The sequence below is a fragment of the Rhinoderma darwinii genome (genome assembly GCF_050947455.1).
Source record: "Rhinoderma darwinii isolate aRhiDar2 chromosome 5 unlocalized genomic scaffold, aRhiDar2.hap1 SUPER_5_unloc_6, whole genome shotgun sequence".
NCBI lineage: Eukaryota > Metazoa > Chordata > Amphibia > Anura > Rhinodermatidae > Rhinoderma > Rhinoderma darwinii.
This window is the reverse complement of record NW_027461819.1, coordinates 257,456-283,938: the sequence shown is the minus strand read 5'-3', so window position 1 is coordinate 283,938 and position 26,483 is coordinate 257,456. Positions and strand designations below refer to the sequence as shown.

General features: G+C 47.9%; 17 non-coding genes and 1 pseudogene across 17 annotated transcripts; all 18 read right to left on the bottom strand.

Moving 5' to 3' along the window:
* Nucleotides 1–378: 378 nt before the first annotated feature.
* On the bottom strand, nt 379–569 carry LOC142696353 (U2 spliceosomal RNA). Its single transcript, XR_012864259.1, has one exon. It is a non-coding gene; the product is annotated as a U2 spliceosomal RNA (small nuclear RNA).
* A 1,272-nt stretch (nt 570–1,841) lies between these two features.
* On the bottom strand, nt 1,842–2,032 carry LOC142696352 (U2 spliceosomal RNA). The gene has a single exon (XR_012864258.1). It is a non-coding gene; the product is annotated as a U2 spliceosomal RNA (small nuclear RNA).
* Nucleotides 2,033–3,316: 1,284 nt separating this feature from the next.
* On the bottom strand, nt 3,317–3,507 carry LOC142696351 (U2 spliceosomal RNA). Its single transcript, XR_012864257.1, has one exon. It is a non-coding gene; the product is annotated as a U2 spliceosomal RNA (small nuclear RNA).
* A 1,288-nt stretch (nt 3,508–4,795) lies between these two features.
* On the bottom strand, nt 4,796–4,986 carry LOC142696349 (U2 spliceosomal RNA). The gene has a single exon (XR_012864255.1). It is a non-coding gene; the product is annotated as a U2 spliceosomal RNA (small nuclear RNA).
* Nucleotides 4,987–6,282: 1,296 nt separating this feature from the next.
* LOC142696348 (U2 spliceosomal RNA) lies at nt 6,283–6,473 on the bottom strand. Its single transcript, XR_012864254.1, has one exon. It is a non-coding gene; the product is annotated as a U2 spliceosomal RNA (small nuclear RNA).
* A 1,280-nt stretch (nt 6,474–7,753) lies between these two features.
* On the bottom strand, nt 7,754–7,944 carry LOC142696347 (U2 spliceosomal RNA). Its single transcript, XR_012864253.1, has one exon. It is a non-coding gene; the product is annotated as a U2 spliceosomal RNA (small nuclear RNA).
* Nucleotides 7,945–9,220: 1,276 nt separating this feature from the next.
* On the bottom strand, nt 9,221–9,411 carry LOC142696346 (U2 spliceosomal RNA). The gene has a single exon (XR_012864252.1). It is a non-coding gene; the product is annotated as a U2 spliceosomal RNA (small nuclear RNA).
* Nucleotides 9,412–10,695: 1,284 nt separating this feature from the next.
* LOC142696345 (U2 spliceosomal RNA) lies at nt 10,696–10,886 on the bottom strand. Its single transcript, XR_012864251.1, has one exon. It is a non-coding gene; the product is annotated as a U2 spliceosomal RNA (small nuclear RNA).
* Nucleotides 10,887–12,178: 1,292 nt separating this feature from the next.
* LOC142696517 (U2 spliceosomal RNA) lies at nt 12,179–12,369 on the bottom strand. The gene has a single exon (XR_012864405.1). It is a non-coding gene; the product is annotated as a U2 spliceosomal RNA (small nuclear RNA).
* Nucleotides 12,370–13,657: 1,288 nt separating this feature from the next.
* Nucleotides 13,658–13,848, bottom strand: LOC142696516 (U2 spliceosomal RNA). Its single transcript, XR_012864404.1, has one exon. It is a non-coding gene; the product is annotated as a U2 spliceosomal RNA (small nuclear RNA).
* A 1,304-nt stretch (nt 13,849–15,152) lies between these two features.
* On the bottom strand, nt 15,153–15,343 carry LOC142696515 (U2 spliceosomal RNA). Its single transcript, XR_012864403.1, has one exon. It is a non-coding gene; the product is annotated as a U2 spliceosomal RNA (small nuclear RNA).
* A 1,276-nt stretch (nt 15,344–16,619) lies between these two features.
* On the bottom strand, nt 16,620–16,810 carry LOC142696514 (U2 spliceosomal RNA). The gene has a single exon (XR_012864402.1). It is a non-coding gene; the product is annotated as a U2 spliceosomal RNA (small nuclear RNA).
* Nucleotides 16,811–18,098: 1,288 nt separating this feature from the next.
* Nucleotides 18,099–18,289, bottom strand: LOC142696513 (U2 spliceosomal RNA). The gene has a single exon (XR_012864401.1). It is a non-coding gene; the product is annotated as a U2 spliceosomal RNA (small nuclear RNA).
* A 1,296-nt stretch (nt 18,290–19,585) lies between these two features.
* Nucleotides 19,586–19,776, bottom strand: LOC142696511 (U2 spliceosomal RNA). Its single transcript, XR_012864399.1, has one exon. It is a non-coding gene; the product is annotated as a U2 spliceosomal RNA (small nuclear RNA).
* A 1,276-nt stretch (nt 19,777–21,052) lies between these two features.
* On the bottom strand, nt 21,053–21,243 carry LOC142696509 (U2 spliceosomal RNA). The gene has a single exon (XR_012864398.1). It is a non-coding gene; the product is annotated as a U2 spliceosomal RNA (small nuclear RNA).
* Nucleotides 21,244–22,531: 1,288 nt separating this feature from the next.
* On the bottom strand, nt 22,532–22,722 carry LOC142696508 (U2 spliceosomal RNA). The gene has a single exon (XR_012864397.1). It is a non-coding gene; the product is annotated as a U2 spliceosomal RNA (small nuclear RNA).
* Nucleotides 22,723–24,018: 1,296 nt separating this feature from the next.
* Nucleotides 24,019–24,209, bottom strand: LOC142696507 (U2 spliceosomal RNA). Its single transcript, XR_012864396.1, has one exon. It is a non-coding gene; the product is annotated as a U2 spliceosomal RNA (small nuclear RNA).
* Nucleotides 24,210–25,531: 1,322 nt separating this feature from the next.
* LOC142696475 (U2 spliceosomal RNA) lies at nt 25,532–25,689 on the bottom strand (annotated as a pseudogene).
* Between the last annotated feature and the right edge of the window lie 794 nt (nt 25,690–26,483).

The window sequence follows — 26,483 nt, the reverse complement described above, 5'->3', positions numbered from 1 at the left end:
CTGTTTGCTGTTCCCCTACTCCACTCCACTATTTGACTGTTGTGCTGCATCAATCAATCAATCAATCAATCAATCAATCAGTGGCTGGCTCAGGTGCAGCTCTTTAACTTACCTAAAAGGGAGGGCGGAGAGAAGACAAGGAAGGTGAATGAGGTGTTCCAATGTGAAATGCCGGAAACACAGAAACACAGACGACACACAACAAGAGGTGGCAATCTATTCATTAATTGCATTTAATCAATGAGCTCATTATCACTCATGCATTGTCCAACAGGTGTTGAAATAATGGGATTAAAAGGGGAGATCCCTTCAGAAAGACAGAAACAATAGCAAAGACAAAAAACACTTTTGGAATCTGCTTTTAGTCAACACATAAGGAAAGGGTGCACCGGTCCTGGAAATACTGCAATACCAGGTCAATGCGTGGAGTGGACAGAGCAAGCTCTATTTCCATCTCCCTGTTCTAAAAATCCATTTAATATATGGTCCCCAGATAGGGGACGTATCAGATATTAAACTGATAAGAACAGATACTACACTTGATCTTAGCCAAAAGGCCGAGAAGCGATAACCCGAACGGGCCGCGCGTTGCCCGAGCCTGCCCGATACTGCTGTTCAGCCCTTGCAGCGATTCAGCCTACTTCTAGGCAATTCCATGGGGCCCTGCAGGCTCACACACTCACAGCTACACGGGAGGTGAATAAAGGCCGGAGAGGAAGCCAGACAGGATTTGCTTCTTTTGCTTGCACCACAATGCAGTGCTGAAAGAGGAGGAATCTACATAAAAACGCCTTCCTGGCAACGCCCAAATGCCCTGCTGCCATGCAGATAAACACTGGCAGCGGCAGCAAGTGCATGCCCACAGCCACCCCTTGTTCCTTCACACCTTGTATCAGCTGTAATCCAGTCCAGTCCAGTGCTGCCTGCTGAGCAGCACTGACCAACACTGCCTGGGCCCAGGCTTTTATCTCTGAGGCCCCATTATGATGTCAGAAAGCTGGCTCTGGAATCCTGAGGGCTCCACTATGACACGTGCAAAGTTCCGTCTGAACTTTATATAAGACGGTGAGGCTCAGTCAGTCACTCAGTGTTGCCTGAGAGGGCAACACTGCAACAGCCGGCCGCCAGGCTGTCTTTTTTTTGCACAGCTAGTTGCCTCCAGGAGGCCACAAGAGGGAGACAAGGGACTGCAAAATGGAAAATAGGCATCCACCAACTTTACAGACAACTTCTCCTTGCTCCTACAACCTCCATCCTTGCACAGTTTGTTATTCTTCTAGGTAACATAGTAACAAATCCAAATTGCTGCTCTCTTTGTAGGCAAGCAAGGCTTTGTTGCAACTGCAATTCTTACTTCTTCTTGAAATGTAGGGACGACAGTACATTCCATCACATCCATCTAGTGTACACAGGTAGGTCCATTGTGGCGGGCAGGCGAGCGGGCGGGCTGCTTTATTGGCTGTTTGCTGTTCCCCTACTCCACTCCACTATTTGACTGTTGTGCTGCATCAATCAATCAATCAATCAATCAATCAATCAATCAATCAATCAGTGGCTGGCTCAGGTGCAGCTCTTTAACTTACCTAAAAGGAGAGAAGACAAGGAAGGTGAATGAGGTGTTCCAATGTGAAATGCCGGAAACACAGAAACACAGACGACACACAACAAGAGGTGGCAATCTATTCATTAATTGCATTTAATCAATGAGCTCATTATCACTCATGCATTGTCCAACAGGTGTTGAAATAATGGGATTAAAAGGGGAGATCCCTTCAGAAAGACAGAAACAATAGCAAAGACAAAAAACACTTTTGGAATCTGCTTTTAGTCAACACATAAGGAAAGGGTGCACCGGTCCTGGAAATACTGCAATACCAGGTCAATGCGTGGAGTGGACAGAGCAAGCTCTATTTCCATCTCCCTGTTCTAAAAATCCATTTAATATATGGTCCCCAGATAGGGGACGTATCAGATATTAAACTGATAAGAACAGATACTACACTTGATCTTAGCCAAAAGGCCGAGAAGCGATAACCCGAACGGGCCGCGCGTTGCCCGAGCCTGCCCGATACTGCTGTTCAGCCCTTGCAGCGATTCAGCCTACTTCTAGGCAATTCCATGGGGCCCTGCAGGCTCACACACTCACAGCTACACGGGAGGTGAATAAAGGCCGGAGAGGAAGCCAGACAGGATTTGCTTCTTTTGCTTGCACCACAATGCAGTGCTGAAAGAGGAGGAATCTACATAAAAACGCCTTCCTGGCAACGCCCAAATGCCCTGCTGCCATGCAGATAAACACTGGCAGCGGCAGCAAGTGCATGCCCACAGCCACCCCTTGTTCCTTCACACCTTGTATCAGCTGTAATACAGTCCAGTCCAGTGCTGCCTGCTGAGCAGCACTGACCAACACTGCCTGGGCCCAGGCTTTTATCTCTGAGGCCCCATTATGATGTCAGAAAGCTGGCTCTGGAATCCTGAGGGCTCCACTATGACACGTGCAAAGTTCCGTCTGAACTTTATATAAGACGGTGAGGCTCAGTCAGTCACTCAGTGTTGCCTGAGAGGGCAACACTGCAACAGCCGGCCGCCAGGCTGTCTTTTTTTTGCACAGCTAGTTGCCTCCAGGAGGCCACAAGAGGGAGACAAGGGACTGCAAAATGGAAAATAGGCATCCACCAACTTTACAGACAACTTCTCCTTGCTCCTACAACCTCCATCCTTGCACAGTTTGTTATTCTTCTAGGTAACATAGTAACAAATCCAAATTGCTGCTCTCTTTGTAGGCAAGCAAGGCTTTGTTGCAACTGCAATTCTTACTTCTTCTTGAAATGTAGGGACGACAGTACATTCCATCACATCCATCTAGTGTACACAGGTAGGTCCATTGTGGCGGGCAGGCGAGCGGGCGGGCTGCTTTATTGGCTGTTTGCTGTTCCCCTACTCCACTCCACTATTTGACTGTTGTGCTGCATCAATCAATCAATCAATCAATCAATCAATCAATCAATCAATCAATCAGTGGCTGGCTCAGGTGCAGCTCTTTAACTTACCTAAAAGGGAGGGCGGAGAGAAGACAAGGAAGGTGAATGAGGTGTTCCAATGTGAAATGCCGGAAACACAGAAACACAGACGACACACAACAAGAGGTGGCAATCTATTCATTAATTGCATTTAATCAATGAGCTCATTATCACTCATGCATTGTCCAACAGGTGTTGAAATAATGGGATTAAAAGGGGAGATCCCTTCAGAAAGACAGAAACAATAGCAAAGACAAAAAACACTTTTGGAATCTGCTTTTAGTCAACACATTATGAAAGGGTGCACCGGTCCTGGAAATACTGCAATACCAGGTCAATGCGTGGAGTGGACAGAGCAAGCTCTATTTCCATCTCCCTGTTCTAAAAATCCATTTAATATATGGTCCCCAGATAGGGGACGTATCAGATATTAAACTGATAAGAACAGATACTACACTTGATCTTAGCCAAAAGGCCGAGAAGCGATAACCCGAACGGGCCGCGCGTTGCCCGAGCCTGCCCGATACTGCTGTTCAGCCCTTGCAGCGATTCAGCCTACTTCTAGGCAATTCCATGGGGCCCTGCAGGCTCACACACTCACAGCTACACGGGAGGTGAATAAAGGCCGGAGAGGAAGCCAGACAGGATTTGCTTCTTTTGCTTGCACCACAATGCAGTGCTGAAAGAGGAGGAATCTACATAAAAACGCCTTCCTGGCAACGCCCAAATGCCCTGCTGCCATGCAGATAAACACTGGCAGCGGCAGCAAGTGCATGCCCACAGCCACCCCTTGTTCCTTCACACCTTGTATCAGCTGTAATCCAGTCCAGTCCAGTGCTGCCTGCTGAGCAGCACTGACCAACACTGCCTGGGCCCAGGCTTTTATCTCTGAGGCCCCATTATGATGTCAGAAAGCTGGCTCTGGAATCCTGAGGGCTCCACTATGACACGTGCAAAGTTCCGTCTGAACTTTATATAAGACGGTGAGGCTCAGTCAGTCACTCAGTGTTGCCTGAGAGGGCAACACTGCAACAGCCGGCCGCCAGGCTGTCTTTTTTTTGCACAGCTAGTTGCCTCCAGGAGGCCACAAGAGGGAGACAAGGGACTGCAAAATGGAAAATAGGCATCCACCAACTTTACAGACAACTTCTCCTTGCTCCTACAACCTCCATCCTTGCACAGTTTGTTATTCTTCTAGGTAACATAGTAACAAATCCAAATTGCTGCTCTCTTTGTAGGCAAGCAAGGCTTTGTTGCAACTGCAATTCTTACTTCTTCTTGAAATGTAGGGACGACAGTACATTCCATCACATCCATCTAGTGTACACAGGTAGGTCCATTGTGGCGGGCAGGCGAGCGGGCGGGCTGCTTTATTGGCTGTTTGCTGTTCCCCTACTCCACTCCACTATTTGACTGTTGTGCTGCATCAATCAATCAATCAATCAATCAATCAATCAATCAATCAATCAATCAATCAGTGGCTGGCTCAGGTGCAGCTCTTTAACTTACCTAAAAGGGAGGGCGGAGAGAAGACAAGGAAGGTGAATGAGGTGTTCCAATGTGAAATGCCGGAAACACAGAAACACAGACGACACACAACAAGAGGTGGCAATCTATTCATTAATTGCATTTAATCAATGAGCTCATTATCACTCATGCATTGTCCAACAGGTGTTGAAATAATGGGATTAAAAGGGGAGATCCCTTCAGAAAGACAGAAACAATAGCAAAGACAAAAAACACTTTTGGAATCTGCTTTTAGTCAACACATAAGGAAAGGGTGCACCGGTCCTGGAAATACTGCAATACCAGGTCAATGCGTGGAGTGGACAGAGCAAGCTCTATTTCCATCTCCCTGTTCTAAAAATCCATTTAATATATGGTCCCCAGATAGGGGACGTATCAGATATTAAACTGATAAGAACAGATACTACACTTGATCTTAGCCAAAAGGCCGAGAAGCGATAACCCGAACGGGCCGCGCGTTGCCCGAGCCTGCCCGATACTGCTGTTCAGCCCTTGCAGCGATTCAGCCTACTTCTAGGCAATTCCATGGGGCCCTGCAGGCTCACACACTCACAGCTACACGGGAGGTGAATAAAGGCCGGAGAGGAAGCCAGACAGGATTTGCTTCTTTTGCTTGCACCACAATGCAGTGCTGAAAGAGGAGGAATCTACATAAAAACGCCTTCCTGGCAACGCCCAAATGCCCTGCTGCCATGCAGATAAACACTGGCAGCGGCAGCAAGTGCATGCCCACAGCCACCCCTTGTTCCTTCACACCTTGTATCAGCTGTAATCCAGTCCAGTCCAGTGCTGCCTGCTGAGCAGCACTGACCAACACTGCCTGGGCCCAGGCTTTTATCTCTGAGGCCCCATTATGATGTCAGAAAGCTGGCTCTGGAATCCTGAGGGCTCCACTATGACACGTGTAAAGTTCCGTCTGAACTTTATATAAGACGGTGAGGCTCAGTCAGTCACTCAGTGTTGCCTGAGAGGGCAACACTGCAACAGCCGGCCGCCAGGCTGTCTTTTTTTTGCACAGCTAGTTGCCTCCAGGAGGCCACAAGAGGGAGACAAGGGACTGCAAAATGGAAAATAGGCATCCACCAACTTTACAGACAACTTCTCCTTGCTCCTACAACCTCCATCCCTGCACAGTTTGTTATTCTTCTAGGTAACATAGTAACAAATCCAAATTGCTGCTCTCTTTGTAGGCAAGCAAGGCTTTGTTGCAACTGCAATTCTTACTTCTTCTTGAAATGTAGGGACGACAGTACATTCCATCACATCCATCTAGTGTACACAGGTAGGTCCATTGTGGCGGGCAGGCGAGCGGGCGGGCTGCTTTATTGGCTGTTTGCTGTTCCCCTACTCCACTCCACTATTTGACTGTTGTGCTGCATCAATCAATCAATCAATCAATCAATCAATCAATCAATCAATCAATCAATCAATCAATCAGTGGCTGGCTCAGGTGCAGCTCTTTAACTTACCTAAAAGGGAGGGCGGAGAGAAGACAAGGAAGGTGAATGAGGTGTTCCAATGTGAAATGCCGGAAACACAGAAACACAGACGACACACAACAAGAGGTGGCAATCTATTCATTAATTGCATTTAATCAATGAGCTCATTATCACTCATGCATTGTCCAACAGGTGTTGAAATAATGGGATTAAAAGGGGAGATCCCTTCAGAAAGACAGAAACAATAGCAAAGACAAAAAACACTTTTGGAATCTGCTTTTAGTCAACACATAAGGAAAGGGTGCACCGGTCCTGGAAATACTGCAATACCAGGTCAATGCGTGGAGTGGACAGAGCAAGCTCTATTTCCATCTCCCTGTTCTAAAAATCCATTTAATATATGGTCCCCAGATAGGGGACGTATCAGATATTAAACTGATAAGAACAGATACTACACTTGATCTTAGCCAAAAGGCCGAGAAGCGATAACCCGAACGGGCCGCGCGTTGCCCGAGCCTGCCCGATACTGCTGTTCAGCCCTTGCAGCGATTCAGCCTACTTCTAGGCAATTCCATGGGGCCCTGCAGGCTCACACACTCACAGCTACACGGGAGGTGAATAAAGGCCGGAGAGGAAGCCAGACAGGATTTGCTTCTTTTGCTTGCACCACAATGCAGTGCTGAAAGAGGAGGAATCTACATAAAAACGCCTTCCTGGCAACGCCCAAATGCCCTGCTGCCATGCAGATAAACACTGGCAGCGGCAGCAAGTGCATGCCCACAGCCACCCCTTGTTCCTTCACAACTTGTATCAGCTGTAATCCAGTCCAGTCCAGTGCTGCCTGCTGAGCAGCACTGACCAACACTGCCTGGGCCCAGGCTTTTATCTCTGAGGCCCCATTATGATGTCAGAAAGCTGGCTCTGGAATCCTGAGGGCTCCACTATGACACGTGCAAAGTTCCGTCTGAACTTTATATAAGACGGTGAGGCTCAGTCAGTCACTCAGTGTTGCCTGAGAGGGCAACACTGCAACAGCCGGCCGCCAGGCTGTCTTTTTTTTGCACAGCTAGTTGCCTCCAGGAGGCCACAAGAGGGAGACAAGGGACTGCAAAATGGAAAATAGGCATCCACCAACTTTACCGACAACTTCTCCTTGCTCCTACAACCTCCATCCTTGCACAGTTTGTTATTCTTCTAGGTAACATAGTAACAAATCCAAATTGCTGCTCTCTTTGTAGGCAAGCAAGGCTTTGTTGCAACTGCAATTCTTACTTCTTCTTGAAATGTAGGGACGACAGTACATTCCATCACATCCATCTAGTGTACACAGGTAGGTCCATTGTGGCGGGCAGGCGAGCGGGCGGGCTGCTTTATTGGCTGTTTGCTGTTCCCCTACTCCACTCCACTATTTGACTGTTGTGCTGCATCAATCAATCAATCAATCAATCAATCAATCAATCAATCAATCAGTGGCTGGCTCAGGTGCAGCTCTTTAACTTACCTAAAAGGGAGGGCGGAGAGAAGACAAGGAAGGTGAATGAGGTGTTCCAATGTGAAATGCCGGAAACACAGAAACACAGACGACACACAACAAGAGGTGGCAATCTATTCATTAATTGCATTTAATCAATGAGCTCATTATCACTCATGCATTGTCCAACAGGTGTTGAAATAATGGGATTAAAAGGGGAGATCCCTTCAGAAAGACAGAAACAATAGCAAAGACAAAAAACACTTTTGGAATCTGCTTTTAGTCAACACATAAGGAAAGGGTGCACCGGTCCTGGAAATACTGCAATACCAGGTCAATGCGTGGAGTGGACAGAGCAAGCTCTATTTCCATCTCCCTGTTCTAAAAATCCATTTAATATATGGTCCCCAGATAGGGGACGTATCAGATATTAAACTGATAAGAACAGATACTACACTTGATCTTAGCCAAAAGGCCGAGAAGCGATAACCCGAACGGGCCGCGCGTTGCCCGAGCCTGCCCGATACTGCTGTTCAGCCCTTGCAGCGATTCAGCCTACTTCTAGGCAATTCCATGGGGCCCTGCAGGCTCACACACTCACAGCTACACGGGAGGTGAATAAAGGCCGGAGAGGAAGCCAGAAAGGATTTGCTTCTTTTGCTTGCACCACAATGCAGTGCTGAAAGAGGAGGAATCTACATAAAAACGCCTTCCTGGCAACGCCCAAATGCCCTGCTGCCATGCAGATAAACACTGGCAGCGGCAGCAAGTGCATGCCCACAGCCACCCCTTGTTCCTTCACACCTTGTATCAGCTGTAATCCAGTCCAGTCCAGTGCTGCCTGCTGAGCAGCACTGACCAACACTGCCTGGGCCCAGGCTTTTATCTCTGAGGCCCCATTATGATGTCAGAAAGCTGGCTCTGGAATCCTGAGGGCTCCACTATGACACGTGCAAAGTTCCGTCTGAACTTTATATAAGACGGTGAGGCTCAGTCAGTCACTCAGTGTTGCCTGAGAGGGCAACACTGCAACAGCCGGCCGCCAGGCTGTCTTTTTTTTGCACAGCTAGTTGCCTCCAGGAGGCCACAAGAGGGAGACAAGGGACTGCAAAATGGAAAATAGGCATCCACCAACTTTACAGACAACTTCTCCTTGCTCCTACAACCTCCATCCTTGCACAGTTTGTTATTCTTCTAGGTAACATAGTAACAAATCCAAATTGCTGCTCTCTTTGTAGGCAAGCAAGGCTTTGTTGCAACTGCAATTCTTACTTCTTCTTGAAATGTAGGGACGACAGTACATTCCATCACATCCATCTAGTGTACACAGGTAGGTCCATTGTGGCGGGCAGGCGAGCGGGCGGGCTGCTTTATTGGCTGTTTGCTGTTCCCCTACTCCACTCCACTATTTGACTGTTGTGCTGCATCAATCAATCAATCAATCAATCAATCAATCAATCAATCAGTGGCTGGCTCAGGTGCAGCTTTTTAACTTACCTAAAAGGGAGGGCGGAGAGAAGACAAGGAAGGTGAATGAGGTGTTCCAATGTGAAATGCCGGAAACACAGAAACACAGACGACACACAACAAGAGGTGGCAATCTATTCATTAATTGCATTTAATCAATGAGCTCATTATCACTCATGCATTGTCCAACAGGTGTTGAAATAATGGGATTAAAAGGGGAGATCCCTTCAGAAAGACAGAAACAATAGCAAAGACAAAAAACACTTTTGGAATCTGCTTTTAGTCAACACATAAGGAAAGGGTGCACCGGTCCTGGAAATACTGCAATACCAGGTCAATGCGTGGAGTGGACAGAGCAAGCTCTATTTCCATCTCCCTGTTCTAAAAATCCATTTAATATATGGTCCCCAGATAGGGGACGTATCAGATATTAAACTGATAAGAACAGATACTACACTTGATCTTAGCCAAAAGGCCGAGAAGCGATAACCCGAACGGGCCGCGCGTTGCCCGAGCCTGCCCGATACTGCTGTTCAGCCCTTGCAGCGATTCAGCCTACTTCTAGGCAATTCCATGGGGCCCTGCAGGCTCACACACTCACAGCTACACGGGAGGTGAATAAAGGCCGGAGAGGAAGCCAGACAGGATTTGCTTCTTTTGCTTACACCACAATGCAGTGCTGAAAGAGGAGGAATCTACATAAAAACGCCTTCCTGGCAACGCCCAAATGCCCTGCTGCCATGCAGATAAACACTGGCAGCGGCAGCAAGTGCATGCCCACAGCCACCCCTTGTTCCTTCACACCTTGTATCAGCTGTAATCCAGTCCAGTCCAGTGCTGCCTGCTGAGCAGCACTGACCAACACTGCCTGGGCCCAGGCTTTTATCTCTGAGGCCCCATTATGATGTCAGAAAGCTGGCTCTGGAATCCTGAGGGCTCCACTATGACACGTGCAAAGTTCCGTCTGAACTTTATATAAGACGGTGAGGCTCAGTCAGTCACTCAGTGTTGCCTGAGAGGGCAACACTGCAACAGCCGGCCGCCAGGCTGTCTTTTTTTTGCACAGCTAGTTGCCTCCAGGAGGCCACAAGAGGGAGACAAGGGACTGCAAAATGGAAAATAGGCATCCACCAACTTTACAGACAACTTCTCCTTGCTCCTACAACCTCCATCCTTGCACAGTTTGTTATTCTTCTAGGTAACATAGTAACAAATCCAAATTGCTGCTCTCTTTGTAGGCAAGCAAGGCTTTGTTGCAACTGCAATTCTTACTTCTTCTTGAAATGTAGGGACGACAGTACATTCCATCACATCCATCTAGTGTACACAGGTAGGTCCATTGTGGCGGGCAGGCGAGCGGGCGGGCTGCTTTATTGGCTGTTTGCTGTTCCCCTACTCCACTCCACTATTTGACTGTTGTGCTGCATCAATCAATCAATCAATCAATCAATCAATCAATCAATCAATCAATCAGTGGCTGGCTCAGGTGCAGCTCTTTAACTTACCTAAAAGGGAGGGCGGAGAGAAGACAAGGAAGGTGAATGAGGTGTTCCAATGTGAAATGCCGGAAACACAGAAACACAGACGACACACAACAAGAGGTGGCAATCTATTCATTAATTGCATTTAATCAATGAGCTCATTATCACTCATGCATTGTCCAACAGGTGTTGAAATAATGGGATTAAAAGGGGAGATCCCTTCAGAAAGACAGAAACAATAGCAAAGACAAAAAACACTTTTGGAATCTGCTTTTAGTCAACACATAAGGAAAGGGTGCACCGGTCCTGGAAATACTGCAATACCAGGTCAATGCGTGGAGTGGACAGAGCAAGCTCTATTTCCATCTCCCTGTTCTAAAAATCCATTTAATATATGGTCCCCAGATAGGGGACGTATCAGATATTAAACTGATAAGAACAGATACTACACTTGATCTTAGCCAAAAGGCCGAGAAGCGATAACCCGAACGGGCCGCGCGTTGCCCGAGCCTGCCCGATACTGCTGTTCAGCCCTTGCAGCGATTCAGCCTACTTCTAGGCAATTCCATGGGGCCCTGCAGGCTCACACACTCACAGCTACACGGGAGGTGAATAAAGGCCGGAGAGGAAGCCAGACAGGATTTGCTTCTTTTGCTTGCACCACAATGCAATGCTGAAAGAGGAGGAATCTACATAAAAACGCCTTCCTGGCAACGCCCAAATGCCCTGCTGCCATGCAGATAAACACTGGCAGCGGCAGCAAGTGCATGCCCACAGCCACCCCTTGTTCCTTCACACCTTGTATCAGCTGTAATCCAGTCCAGTCCAGTGCTGCCTGCTGAGCAGCACTGACCAACACTGCCTGGGCCCAGGCTTTTATCTCTGAGGCCCCATTATGATGTCAGAAAGCTGGCTCTGGAATCCTGAGGGCTCCACTATGACACGTGCAAAGTTCCGTCTGAACTTTATATAAGACGGTGAGGCTCAGTCAGTCACTCAGTGTTGCCTGAGAGGGCAACACTGCAACAGCCGGCCGCCAGGCTGTCTTTTTTTTGCACAGCTAGTTGCCTCCAGGAGGCCACAAGAGGGAGACAAGGGACTGCAAAATGGAAAATAGGCATCCACCAACTTTACAGACAACTTCTCCTTGCTCCTACAACCTCCATCCTTGCACAGTTTGTTATTCTTCTAGGTAACATAGTAACAAATCCAAATTGCTGCTCTCTTTGTAGGCAAGCAAGGCTTTGTTGCAACTGCAATTCTTACTTCTTCTTGAAATGTAGGGACGACAGTACATTCCATCACATCCATCTAGTGTACACAGGTAGGTCCATTGTGGCGGGCAGGCGAGCGGGCGGGCTGCTTTATTGGCTGTTTGCTGTTCCCCTACTCCACTCCACTATTTGACTGTTGTGCTGCATCAATCAATCAATCAATCAATCAATCAATCAATCAATCAATCAATCAATCAATCAGTGGCTGGCTCAGGTGCAGCTCTTTAACTTACCTAAAAGGGAGGGCGGAGAGAAGACAAGGAAGGTGAATGAGGTGTTCCAATGTGAAATGCCGGAAACACAGAAACACAGACGACACACAACAAGAGGTGGCAATCTATTCATTAATTGCATTTAATCAATGAGCTCATTATCACTCATGCATTGTCCAACAGGTGTTGAAATAATGGGATTAAAAGGGGAGATCCCTTCAGAAAGACAGAAACAATAGCAAAGACAAAAAACACTTTTGGAATCTGCTTTTAGTCAACACATAAGGAAAGGGTGCACCGGTCCTGGAAATACTGCAATACCAGGTCAATGCGTGGAGTGGACAGAGCAAGCTCTATTTCCATCTCCCTGTTCTAAAAATCCATTTAATATATGGTCCCCAGATAGGGGACGTATCAGATATTAAACTGATAAGAACAGATACTACACTTGATCTTAGCCAAAAGGCCGAGAAGCGATAACCCGAACGGGCCGCGCGTTGCCCGAGCCTGCCCGATACTGCTGTTCAGCCCTTGCAGCGATTCAGCCTACTTCTAGGCAATTCCATGGGGCCCTGCAGGCTCACACACTCACAGCTACACGGGAGGTGAATAAAGGCCGGAGAGGAAGCCAGACAGGATTTGCTTCTTTTGCTTGCACCACAATGCAGTGCTGAAAGAGGAGGAATCTACATAAAAACGCCTTCCTGGCAACGCCCAAATGCCCTGCTGCCATGCAGATAAACACTGGCAGCGGCAGCAAGTGCATGCCCACAGCCACCCCTTGTTCCTTCACACCTTGTATCAGCTGTAATCCAGTCCAGTCCAGTGCTGCCTGCTGAGCAGCACTGACCAACACTGCCTGGGCCCAGGCTTTTATCTCTGAGGCCCCATTATGATGTCAGAAAGCTGGCTCTGGAATCCTGAGGGCTCCACTATGACACGTGCAAAGTTCCGTCTGAACTTTATATAAGACGGTGAGGCTCAGTCAGTCACTCAGTGTTGCCTGAGAGGGCAACACTGCAACAGCCGGCCGCCAGGCTGTCTTTTTTTTGCACAGCTAGTTGCCTCCAGGAGGCCACAAGAGGGAGACAAGGGACTGCAAAATGGAAAATAGGCATCCACCAACTTTACAGACAACTTCTCCTTGCTCCTACAACCTCCATCCTTGCACAGTTTGTTATTCTTCTAGGTAACATAGTAACAAATCCAAATTGCTGCTCTCTTTGTAGGCAAGCAAGGCTTTGTTGCAACTGCAATTCTTACTTCTTCTTGAAATGTAGGGACGACAGTACATTCCATCACATCCATCTAGTGTACACAGGTAGGTCCATTGTGGCGGGCAGGCGAGCGGGCGGGCTGCTTTATTGGCTGTTTGCTGTTCCCCTACTCCACTCCACTATTTGACTGTTGTGCTGCATCAATCAATCAATCAATCAATCAATCAATCAATCAATCAATCAATCAATCAGTGGCTGGCTCAGGTGCAGCTCTTTAACTTACCTAAAAGGGAGGGCGGAGAGAAGACAAGGAAGGTGAATGAGGTGTTCCAATGTGAAATGCCGGAAACACAGAAACACAGACGACACACAACAAGAGGTGGCAATCTATTCATTAATTGCATTTAATCAATGAGCTCATTATCACTCATGCATTGTCCAACAGGTGTTGAAATAATGGGATTAAAAGGGGAGATCCCTTCAGAAAGACAGAAACAATAGCAAAGACAAAAAACACTTTTGGAATCTGCTTTTAGTCAACACATAAGGAAAGGGTGCACCGGTCCTGGAAATACTGCAATACCAGGTCAATGCGTGGAGTGGACAGAGCAAGCTCTATTTCCATCTCCCTGTTCTAAAAATCCATTTAATATATGGTCCCCAGATAGGGGACGTATCAGATATTAAACTGATAAGAACAGATACTACACTTGATCTTAGCCAAAAGGCCGAGAAGCGATAACCCGAACGGGCCGCGCGTTGCCCGAGCCTGCCCGATACTGCTGTTCAGCCCTTGCAGCGATTCAGCCTACTTCTAGGCAATTCCATGGGGCCCTGCAGGCTCACACACTCACAGCTACACGGGAGGTGAATAAAGGCCGGAGAGGAAGCCAGACAGGATTTGCTTCTTTTGCTTGCACCACAATGCAGTGCTGAAAGAGGAGGAATCTACATAAAAACGCCTTCCTGGCAACGCCCAAATGCCCTGCTGCCATGCAGATAAACACTGGCAGCGGCAGCAAGTGCATGCCCACAGCCACCCCTTGTTCCTTCACACCTTGTATCAGCTGTAATCCAGTCCAGTCCAGTGCTGCCTGCTGAGCAGCACTGACCAACACTACCTGGGCCCAGGCTTTTATCTCTGAGGCCCCATTATGATGTCAGAAAGCTGGCTCTGGAATCCTGAGGGCTCCACTATGACACGTGCAAAGTTCCGTCTGAACTTTATATAAGACGGTGAGGCTCAGTCAGTCACTCAGTGTTGCCTGAGAGGGCAACACTGCAACAGCCGGCCGCCAGGCTGTCTTTTTTTTGCACAGCTAGTTGCCTCCAGGAGGCCACAAGAGGGAGACAAGGGACTGCAAAATGGAAAATAGGCATCCACCAACTTTACAGACAACTTCTCCTTGCTCCTACAACCTCCATCCTTGCACAGTTTGTTATTCTTCTAGGTAACATAGTAACAAATCCAAATTGCTGCTCTCTTTGTAGGCAATCAAGGCTTTGTTGCAACTGCAATTCTTACTTCTTCTTGAAATGTAGGGACGACAGTACATTCCATCACATCCATCTAGTGTACACAGGTAGGTCCATTGTGGCGGGCAGGCGAGCGGGCGGGCTGCTTTATTGGCTGTTTGCTGTTCCCCTACTCCACTCCACTATTTGACTGTTGTGCTGCATCAATCAATCAATCAATCAATCAATCAATCAATCAATCAATCAATCAATCAATCAATCAATCAATCAGTGGCTGGCTCAGGTGCAGCTCTTTAACTTACCTAAAAGGGAGGGCGGAGAGAAGACAAGGAAGGTGAATGAGGTGTTCCAATGTGAAATGCCGGAAACACAGAAACACAGACGACACACAACAAGAGGTGGCAATCTATTCATTAATTGCATTTAATCAATGAGCTCATTATCACTCATGCATTGTCCAACAGGTGTTGAAATAATGGGATTAAAAGGGGAGATCCCTTCAGAAAGACAGAAACAATAGCAAAGACAAAAAACACTTTTGGAATCTGCTTTTAGTCAACACATAAGGAAAGGGTGCACCGGTCCTGGAAATACTGCAATACCAGGTCAATGCGTGGAGTGGACAGAGCAAGCTCTATTTCCATCTCCCTGTTCTAAAAATCCATTTAATATATGGTCCCCAGATAGGGGACGTATCAGATATTAAACTGATAAGAACAGATACTACACTTGATCTTAGCCAAAAGGCCGAGAAGCGATAACCCGAACGGGCCGCGCGTTGCCCGAGCCTGCCCGATACTGCTGTTCAGCCCTTGCAGCGATTCAGCCTACTTCTAGGCAATTCCATGGGGCCCTGCAGGCTCACACACTCACAGCTACACGGGAGGTGAATAAAGGCCGGAGAGGAAGCCAGACAGGATTTGCTTCTTTTGCTTGCACCACAATGCAGTGCTGAAAGAGGAGGAATCTACATAAAAACGCCTTCCTGGCAACGCCCAAATGCCCTGCTGCCATGCAGATAAACACTGGCAGCGGCAGCAAGTGCATGCCCACAGCCACCCCTTGTTCCTTCACACCTTGTATCAGCTGTAATCCAGTCCAGTCCAGTGCTGCCTGCTGAGCAGCACTGACCAACACTGCCTGGGCCCAGGCTTTTATCTCTGAGGCCCCATTATGATGTCAGAAAGCTGGCTCTGGAATCCTGAGGGCTCCACTATGACACGTGCAAAGTTCCGTCTGAACTTTATATAAGACGGTGAGGCTCAGTCAGTCACTCAGTGTTGCCTGAGAGGGCAACACTGCAACAGCCGGCCGCCAGGCTTTCTTTTTTTTGCACAGCTAGTTGCCTCCAGGAGGCCACAAGAGGGAGACAAGGGACTGCAAAATGGAAAATAGGCATCCACCAACTTTACAGACAACTTCTCCTTGCTCCTACAACCTCCATCCTTGCACAGTTTGTTATTCTTCTAGGTAACATAGTAACAAATCCAAATTGCTGCTCTCTTTGTAGGCAAGCAAGGCTTTGTTGCAACTGCAATTCTTACTTCTTCTTGAAATGTAGGGACGACAGTACATTCCATCACATCCATCTAGTGTACACAGGTAGGTCCATTGTGGCGGGCAGGCGAGCGGGCGGGCTGCTTTATTGGCTGTTTGCTGTTCCCCTACTCCACTCCACTATTTGACTGTTGTGCTGCATCAATCAATCAATCAATCAATCAATCAATCAATCAATCAGTGGCTGGCTCAGGTGCAGCTCTTTAACTTACCTAAAAGGGAGGGCGGAGAGAAGACAAGGAAGGTGAATGAGGTGTTCCAATGTGAAATGCCAGAAACACAGAAACACAGACGACACACAACAAGAGGTGGCAATCTATTCATTAATTGCATTTAATCAATGAGCTCATTATCACTCATGCATTGTCCAACAGGTGTTGAAATAATGGGATTAAAAGGGGAGATCCCTTCAGAAAGACAGAAACAATAGCAAAGACAAAAAACACTTTTGGAATCTGCTTTTAGTCAACACATAAGGAAAGGGTGCACCGGTCCTGGAAATACTGCAATACCAGGTCAATGCGTGGAGTGGACAGAGCAAGCTCTATTTCCATCTCCCTGTTCTAAAAATCCATTTAATATATGGTCCCCAGATAGGGGACGTATCAGATATTAAACTGATAAGAACAGATACTACACTTGATCTTAGCCAAAAGGCCGAGAAGCGATAACCCGAACGGGCCGCGCGTTGCCCGAGCCTGCCCGATACTGCTGTTCAGCCCTTGCAGCGATTCAGCCTACTTCTAGGCAATTCCATGGGGCCCTGCAGGCTCACACACTCACAGCTACACGGGAGGTGAATAAAGGCCGGAGAGGAAGCCAGACAGGATTTGCTTCTTTTGCTTGCACCACAATGCAGTGCTGAAAGAGGAGGAATCTACATAAAAACGCCTTCCTGGCAACGCCCAAATGCCCTGCTGCCATGCAGATAAACACTGGCAGCGGCAGCAAGTGCATGCCCACAGCCACCCCTTGTTCCTTCACACCTTGTATCAGCTGTAATCCAGTCCAGTCCAGTGCTGCCTGCTGAGCAGCACTGACCAACACTGCCTGGGCCCAGGCTTTTATCTCTGAGGCCCCATTATGATGTCAGAAAGCTGGCTCTGGAATCCTGAGGGCTCCACTATGACACGTGCAAAGTTCCGTCTGAACTTTATATAAGACGGTGAGGCTCAGTCAGTCACTCAGTGTTGCCTGAGAGGGCAACACTGCAACAGCCGGCCGCCAGGCTGTCTTTTTTTTGCACAGCTAGTTGCCTCCAGGAGGCCACAAGAGGGAGACAAGGGACTGCAAAATGGAAAATAGGCATCCACCAACTTTACAGACAACTTCTCCTTGCTCCTACAACCTCCATCCTTGCACAGTTTGTTATTCTTCTAGGTAACATAGTAACAAATCCAAATTGCTGCTCTCTTTGTAGGCAAGCAAGGCTTTGTTGCAACTGCAATTCTTACTTCTTCTTGAAATGTAGGGACGACAGTACATTCCATCACATCCATCTAGTGTACACAGGTAGGTCCATTGTGGCGGGCAGGCGAGCGGGCGGGCTGCTTTATTGGCTGTTTGCTGTTCCCCTACTCCACTCCACTATTTGACTGTTGTGCTGCATCAATCAATCAATCAATCAATCAATCAATCAATCAATCAATCAATCAATCAGTGGCTGGCTCAGGTGCAGCTCTTTAACTTACCTAAAAGGGAGGGCGGAGAGAAGACAAGGAAGGTGAATGAGGTGTTCCAATGTGAAATGCCGGAAACACAGAAACACAGACGACACACAACAAGAGGTGGCAATCTATTCATTAATTGCATTTAATCAATGAGCTCATTATCACTCATGCATTGTCCAACAGGTGTTGAAATAATGGGATTAAAAGGGGAGATCCCTTCAGAAAGACAGAAACAATAGCAAAGACAAAAAACACTTTTGGAATCTGCTTTTAGTCAACACATAAGGAAAGGGTGCACCGGTCCTGGAAATACTGCAATACCAGGTCAATGCGTGGAGTGGACAGAGCAAGCTCTATTTCCATCTCCCTGTTCTAAAAATCCATTTAATATATGGTCCCCAGATAGGGGACGTATCAGATATTAAACTGATAAGAACAGATACTACACTTGATCTTAGCCAAAAGGCCGAGAAGCGATAACCCGAACGGGCCGCGCGTTGCCCGAGCCTGCCCGATACTGCTGTTCAGCCCTTGCAGCGATTCAGCCTACTTCTAGGCAATTCCATGGGGCCCTGCAGGCTCACACACTCACAGCTACACGGGAGGTGAATAAAGGCCGGAGAGGAAGCCAGACAGGATTTGCTTCTTTTGCTTGCACCACAATGCAGTGCTGAAAGAGGAGGAATCTACATAAAAACGCCTTCCTGGCAACGCCCAAATGCCCTGCTGCCATGCAGATAAACACTGGCAGCGGCAGCAAGTGCATGCCCACAGCCACCCCTTGTTCCTTCACACCTTGTATCAGCTGTAATCCAGTCCAGTCCAGTGCTGCCTGCTGAGCAGCACTGACCAACACTGCCTGGGCCCAGGCTTTTATCTCTGAGGCCCCATTATGATGTCAGAAAGCTGGCTCTGGAATCCTGAGGGCTCCACTATGACACGTGCAAAGTTCCGTCTGAACTTTATATAAGACGGTGAGGCTCAGTCAGTCACTCAGTGTTGCCTGAGAGGGCAACACTGCAACAGCCGGCCGCCAGGCTGTCTTTTTTTTGCACAGCTAGTTGCCTCCAGGAGGCCACAAGAGGGAGACAAGGGACTGCAAAATGGAAAATAGGCATCCACCAACTTTACAGACAACTTCTCCTTGCTCCTACAACCTCCATCCTTGCACAGTTTGTTATTCTTCTAGGTAACATAGTAACAAATCCAAATTGCTGCTCTCTTTGTAGGCAAGCAAGGCTTTGTTGCAACTGCAATTCTTACTTCTTCTTGAAATGTAGGGACGACAGTACATTCCATCACATCCATCTAGTGTACACAGGTAGGTCCATTGTGGCGGGCAGGCGAGCGGGCGGGCTGCTTTATTGGCTGTTTGCTGTTCCCCTACTCCACTCCACTATTTGACTGTTGTGCTGCATCAATCAATCAATCAATCAATCAATCAATCAATCAATCAATCAATCAATCAATCAATCAGTGGCTGGCTCAGGTGCAGCTCTTTAACTTACCTAAAAGGGAGGGCGGAGAGAAGACAAGGAAGGTGAATGAGGTGTTCCAATGTGAAATGCCGGAAACACAGAAACACAGACGACACACAACAAGAGGTGGCAATCTATTCATTAATTGCATTTAATCAATGAGCTCATTATCACTCATGCATTGTCCAACAGGTGTTGAAATAATGGGATTAAAAGGGGAGATCCCTTCAGAAAGACAGAAACAATAGCAAAGACAAAAAACACTTTTGGAATCTGCTTTTAGTCAACACATAAGGAAAGGGTGCACCGGTCCTGGAAATACTGCAATACCAGGTCAATGCGTGGAGTGGACAGAGCAAGCTCTATTTCCATCTCCCTGTTCTAAAAATCCATTTAATATATGGTCCCCAGATAGGGGACGTATCAGATATTAAACTGATAAGAACAGATACTACACTTGATCTTAGCCAAAAGGCCGAGAAGCGATAACCCGAACGGGCCGCGCGTTGCCCGAGCCTGCCCGATACTGCTGTTCAGCCCTTGCAGCGATTCAGCCTACTTCTAGGCAATTCCATGGGGCCCTGCAGGCTCACACACTCACAGCTACACGGGAGGTGAATAAAGGCCGGAGAGGAAGCCAGACAGGATTTGCTTCTTTTGCTTGCACCACAATGCAGTGCTGAAAGAGGAGGAATCTACATAAAAACGCCTTCCTGGCAACGCCCAAATGCCCTGCTGCCATGCAGATAAACACTGGCAGCGGCAGCAAGTGCATGCCCACAGCCACCCCTTGTTCCTTCACACCTTGTATCAGCTGTAATCCAGTCCAGTCCAGTGCTGCCTGCTGAGCAGCACTGACCAACACTACCTGGGCCCAGGCTTTTATCTCTGAGGCCCCATTATGATGTCAGAAAGCTGGCTCTGGAATCCTGAGGGCTCCACTATGACACGTGCAAAGTTCCGTCTGAACTTTATATAAGACGGTGAGGCTCAGTCAGTCACTCAGTGTTGCCTGAGAGGGCAACACTGCAACAGCCGGCCGCCAGGCTGTCTTTTTTTTGCACAGCTAGTTGCCTCCAGGAGGCCACAAGAGGGAGACAAGGGACTGCAAAATGGAAAATAGGCATCCACCAACTTTACAGACAACTTCTCCTTGCTCCTACAACCTCCATCCTTGCACAGTTTGTTATTCTTCTAGGTAACATAGTAACAAATCCAAATTGCTGCTCTCTTTGTAGGCAATCAAGGCTTTGTTGCAACTGCAATTCTTACTTCTTCTTGAAATGTAGGGACGACAGTACATTCCATCACATCCATCTAGTGTACACAGGTAGGTCCATTGTGGCGGGCAGGCGAGCGGGCGGGCTGCTTTATTGGCTGTTTGCTGTTCCCCTACTCCACTCCACTATTTGACTGTTGTGCTGCATCAATCAATCAATCAATCAATCAATCAATCAATCAATCAGTGGCTGGCTCAGGTGCAGCTCTTTAACTTACCTAAAAGGGAGGGCGGAGAGAAGACAAGGAAGGTGAATGAGGTGTTCCAATGTGAAATGCCGGAAACACAGAAACACAGACGACACACAACAAGAGGTGGCAATCTATTCATTAATTGCATTTAATCAATGAGCTCATTATCACTCATGCATTGTCCAACAGGTGTTGAAATAATGGGATTAAAAGGGGAGATCCCTTCAGAAAGACAGAAACAATAGCAAAGACAAAAAACACTTTTGGAATCTGCTTTTAGTCAACACATAAGGAAAGGGTGCACCGGTCCTGGAAATACTGCAATACCAGGTCAATGCGTGGAGTGGACAGAGCAAGCTCTATTTCCATCTCCCTGTTCTAAAAATCCATTTAATATATGGTCCCCAGATAGGGGACGTATCAGATATTAAACTGATAAGAACAGATACTACACTTGATCTTAGCCAAAAGGCCGAGAAGCGATAACCCGAACGGGCCGCGCGTTGCCCGAGCCTGCCCGATACTGCTGTTCAGCCCTTGCAGCGATTCAGCCTACTTCTAGGCAATTCCATGGGGCCCTGCAGGCTCACACACTCACAGCTACACGGGAGGTGAATAAAGGCCGGAGAGGAAGCCAGACAGGATTTGCTTCTTTTGCTTGCACCACAATGCAGTGCTGAAAGAGGAGGAATCTACATAAAAACGCCTTCCTGGCAACGCCCAAATGCCCTGCTGCCATGCAGATAAACACTGGCAGCGGCAGCAAGTGCATGCCCACAGCCACCCCTTGTTCCTTCACACCTTGTATCAGCTGTAATCCAGTCCAGTCCAGTGCTGCCTGCTGAGCAGCACTGACCAACACTGCCTGGGCCCAGGCTTTTATCTCTGAGGCCCCATTATGATGTCAGAAAGCTGGCTCTGGAATCCTGAGGGCTCCACTATGACACGTGCAAAGTTCCGTCTGAACTTTATATAAGACGGTGAGGCTCAGTCAGTCACTCAGTGTTGCCTGAGAGGGCAACACTGCAACAGCCGGCCGCCAGGCTTTCTTTTTTTTGCACAGCTAGTTGCCTCCAGGAGGCCACAAGAGGGAGACAAGGGACTGCAAAATGGAAAATAGGCATCCACCAACTTTACAGACAACTTCTCCTTGCTCCTACAACCTCCATCCTTGCACAGTTTGTTATTCTTCTAGGTAACATAGTAACAAATCCAAATTGCTGCTCTCTTTGTAGGCAAGCAAGGCTTTGTTGCAACTGCAATTCTTACTTCTTCTTGAAATGTAGGGACGACAGTACATTCCATCACATCCATCTAGTGTACACAGGTAGGTCCATTGTGGCGGGCAGGCGAGCGGGCGGGCTGCTTTATTGGCTGTTTGCTGTTCCCCTACTCCACTCCACTATTTGACTGTTGTGCTGCATCAATCAATCAATCAATCAATCAATCAATCAATCAATCAATCAATCAATCAGTGGCTGGCTCAGGTGCAGCTCTTTAACTTACCTAAAAGGGAGGGCGGAGAGAAGACAAGGAAGGTGAATGAGGTGTTCCAATGTGAAATGCCAGAAACACAGAAACACAGACGACACACAACAAGAGGTGGCAATCTATTCATTAATTGCATTTAATCAATGAGCTCATTATCACTCATGCATTGTCCAACAGGTGTTGAAATAATGGGATTAAAAGGGGAGATCCCTTCAGAAAGACAGAAACAATAGCAAAGACAAAAAACACTTTTGGAATCTGCTTTTAGTCAACACATAAGGAAAGGGTGCACCGGTCCTGGAAATACTGCAATACCAGGTCAATGCGTGGAGTGGACAGAGCAAGCTCTATTTCCATCTCCCTGTTCTAAAAATCCATTTAATATATGGTCCCCAGATAGGGGACGTATCAGATATTAAACTGATAAGAACAGATACTACACTTGATCTTAGCCAAAAGGCCGAGAAGCGATAACCCGAACGGGCCGCGCGTTGCCCGAGCCTGCCCGATACTGCTGTTCAGCCCTTGCAGCGATTCAGCCTACTTCTAGGCAATTCCATGGGGCCCTGCAGGCTCACACACTCACAGCTACACGGGAGGTGAATAAAGGCCGGAGAGGAAGCCAGACAGGATTTGCTTCTTTTGCTTGCACCACAATGCAGTGCTGAAAGAGGAGGAATCTACATAAAAACGCCTTCCTGGCAACGCCCAAATGCCCTGCTGCCATGCAGATAAACACTGGCAGCGGCAGCAAGTGCATGCCCACAGCCACCCCTTGTTCCTTCACACCTTGTATCAGCTGTAATCCAGTCCAGTCCAGTGCTGCCTGCTGAGCAGCACTGACCAACACTGCCTGGGCCCAGGCTTTTATCTCTGAGGCCCCATTATGATGTCAGAAAGCTGGCTCTGGAATCCTGAGGGCTCCACTATGACACGTGCAAAGTTCCGTCTGAACTTTATATAAGACGGTGAGGCTCAGTCAGTCACTCAGTGTTGCCTGAGAGGGCAACACTGCAACAGCCGGCCGCCAGGCTGTCTTTTTTTTGCACAGCTAGTTGCCTCCAGGAGGCCACAAGAGGGAGACAAGGGACTGCAAAATGGAAAATAGGCATCCACCAACTTTACAGACAACTTCTCCTTGCTCCTACAACCTCCATCCTTGCACAGTTTGTTATTCTTCTAGGTAACATAGTAACAAATCCAAATTGCTGCTCTCTTTGTAGGCAAGCAAGGCTTTGTTGCAACTGCAATTCTTACTTCTTCTTGAAATGTAGGGACGACAGTACATTCCATCACATCCATCTAGTGTACACAGGTAGGTCCATTGTGGCGGGCAGGCGAGCGGGCGGGCTGCTTTATTGGCTGTTTGCTGTTCCCCTACTCCACTCCACTATTTGACTGTTGTGCTGCATCAATCAATCAATCAATCAATCAATCAATCAATCAATCAATCAATCAATCAATCAATCAGTGGCTGGCTCAGGTGCAGCTCTTTAACTTACCTAAAAGGGAGGGCGGAGAGAAGACAAGGAAGGTGAATGAGGTGTTCCAATGTGAAATGCCGGAAACACAGAAACACAGACGACACACAACAAGAGGTGGCAATCTATTCATTAATTGCATTTAATCAATGAGCTCATTATCACTCATGCATTGTCCAACAGGTGTTGAAATAATGGGATTAAAAGGGGAGATCCCTTCAGAAAGACAGAAACAATAGCAAAGACAAAAAACACTTTTGGAATCTGCTTTTAGTCAACACATAAGGAAAGGGTGCACCGGTCCTGGAAATACTGCAATACCAGGTCAATGCGTGGAGTGGACAGAGCAAGCTCTATTTCCATCTCCCTGTTCTAAAAATCCATTTAATATATGGTCCCCAGATAGGGGACGTATCAGATATTAAACTGATAAGAACAGATACTACACTTGATCTTAGCCAAAAGGCCGAGAAGCGATAACCCGAACGGGCCGCGCGTTGCCCGAGCCTGCCCGATACTGCTGTTCAGCCCTTGCAGCGATTCAGCCTACTTCTAGGCAATTCCATGGGGCCCTGCAGGCTCACACACTCACAGCTACACGGGAGGTGAATAAAGGCCAGAGAGGAAGCCAGACAGGATTTGCTTCTTTTGCTTGCACCACAATGCAGTGCTGAAAGAGGAGGAATCTACATAAAAACGCCTTCCTGGCAACGCCCAAATGCCCTGCTGCCATGCAGATAAACACTGGCAGCGGCAGCAAGTGCATGCCCACAGCCACCCCTTGTTCCTTCACACCTTGTATCAGCTGTAATCCAGTCCAGTCCAGTGCTGCCTGCTGAGCAGCACTGACCAACACTGCCTGGGCCCAGGCTTTTATCTCTGAGGCCCCATTATGATGTCAGAAAGCTGGCTCTGGAATCCTGAGGGCTCCACTATGACACGTGCAAAGTTCCGTCTGAACTTTATATAAGACGGTGAGGCTCAGTCAGTCACTCAGTGTTGCCTGAGAGGGCAACACTGCAACAGCCGGCCGCCAGGCTGTCTTTTTTTTGCACAGCTAGTTGCCTCCAGGAGGCCACAAGAGGGAGACAAGGGACTGCAAAATGGAAAATAGGCATCCACCAACTTTACAGACAACTTCTCCTTGCTCCTACAACCTCCATCCTTGCACAGTTTGTTATTCTTCTAGGTAACATAGTAACAAATCCAAATTGCTGCTCTCTTTGTAGGCAAGCAAGGCTTTGTTGCAACTGCAATTCTTACTTCTTCTTGAAATGTAGGGACGACAGTACATTCCATCACATCCATCTAGTGTACACAGGTAGGTCCATTGTGGCGGGCAGGCGAGCGGGCGGGCTGCTTTATTGGCTGTTTGCTGTTCCCCTACTCCACTCCACTATTTGACTGTTGTGCTGCATCAATCAATCAATCAACAGTGTAGCGTCAGAGAGGGTATTCAGCGCGGCAGGGGGCTTCGTCACCCCTAAGCGAACAAGATTTTCCGCCAACAGCTTGGAAAATCTAATGTTTCTGAAAATGAATCAAGCGTGGTTCGTTGAGGATTTTAAAACCCCTGTGCCTGATGCAACTGATTAGATCTGACATTGCTGCTGCTGCCGCTGCCGCCTACTACTGCCGCCTGCTACTACGAGATTCTGTCCTGTCCACTCTTTTTTAATGTGCCGCTGTTGGTGCTGCTACTACTTCTACCACCAATCCACCCCCACTGCCATCTGCTACAAGCAGGCCTGCCCCACCACAGGGCTTTGTCCTGTGACTGTCGTCCAGTCTCTTTCTTTAATGTGGTCAATGCGTGGAGTGGACAGAGCAAGCTCTATTTCCATCTCCCTGTTCTAAAAATCCATTTAATATATGGTCCCCAGATAGGGGACGTATCAGATATTAAACTGATAAGAACAGATACTACACTTGATCTTAGCCAAAGGCCGAGAAGCGATAACCCGAACGGGCCGCGCGTTGCCCGAGCCTGCCCGATACTGCTGTTCAGCCCTTGCAGCGATTCAGCCTACTTCTAGGCAATTCCATGGGGCCCTGCAGGCTCACACACTCACAGCTACACGGGAGGTGAATAAAGGCCGGAGAGGAAGCCAGACAGGATTTGCTTCTTTTGCTTGCACCACAATGCAGTGCTGAAAGAGGAGGAATCTACATAAAAACGCCTTCCTGGCAACGCCCAAATGCCCTGCTGCCATGCAGATAAACACTGGCAGCGGCAGCAAGTGCATGCCCACAGCCACCCCTTGTTCCTTCACACCTTGTATCAGCTGTAATCCAGTCCAGTCCAGTGCTGCCTGCTGAGCAGCACTGACCAACACTGCCTGGGCCCAGGCTTTTATCTCTGAGGCCCCATTATGATGTCAGAAAGCTGGCTCTGGAATCCTGAGGGCTCCACTATGACACGTGCAAAGTTCCGTCTGAACTTTATATAAGACGGTGAGGCTCAGTCAGTCACTCAGTGTTGCCTGAGAGGGCAACACTGCAACAGCCGGCCGCCAGGCTGTCTTTTTTTTGCACAGCTATTGCCTCCAGGAGGCCACAAGAGGGAGACAAGGGACTGCAAAATGGAAAATAGGCATCCACCAACTTTACAGACAACTTCTCCTTGCTCCTACAACCTCCATCCTTGCACAGTTTGTTATTCTTCTAGCTAACATAGTAACAAATCCAAATTGCTGCTCTCTTTGTAGGCAAGCAAGGCTTTGTTGCAACTGCAATTCTTACTTCTTCTTGA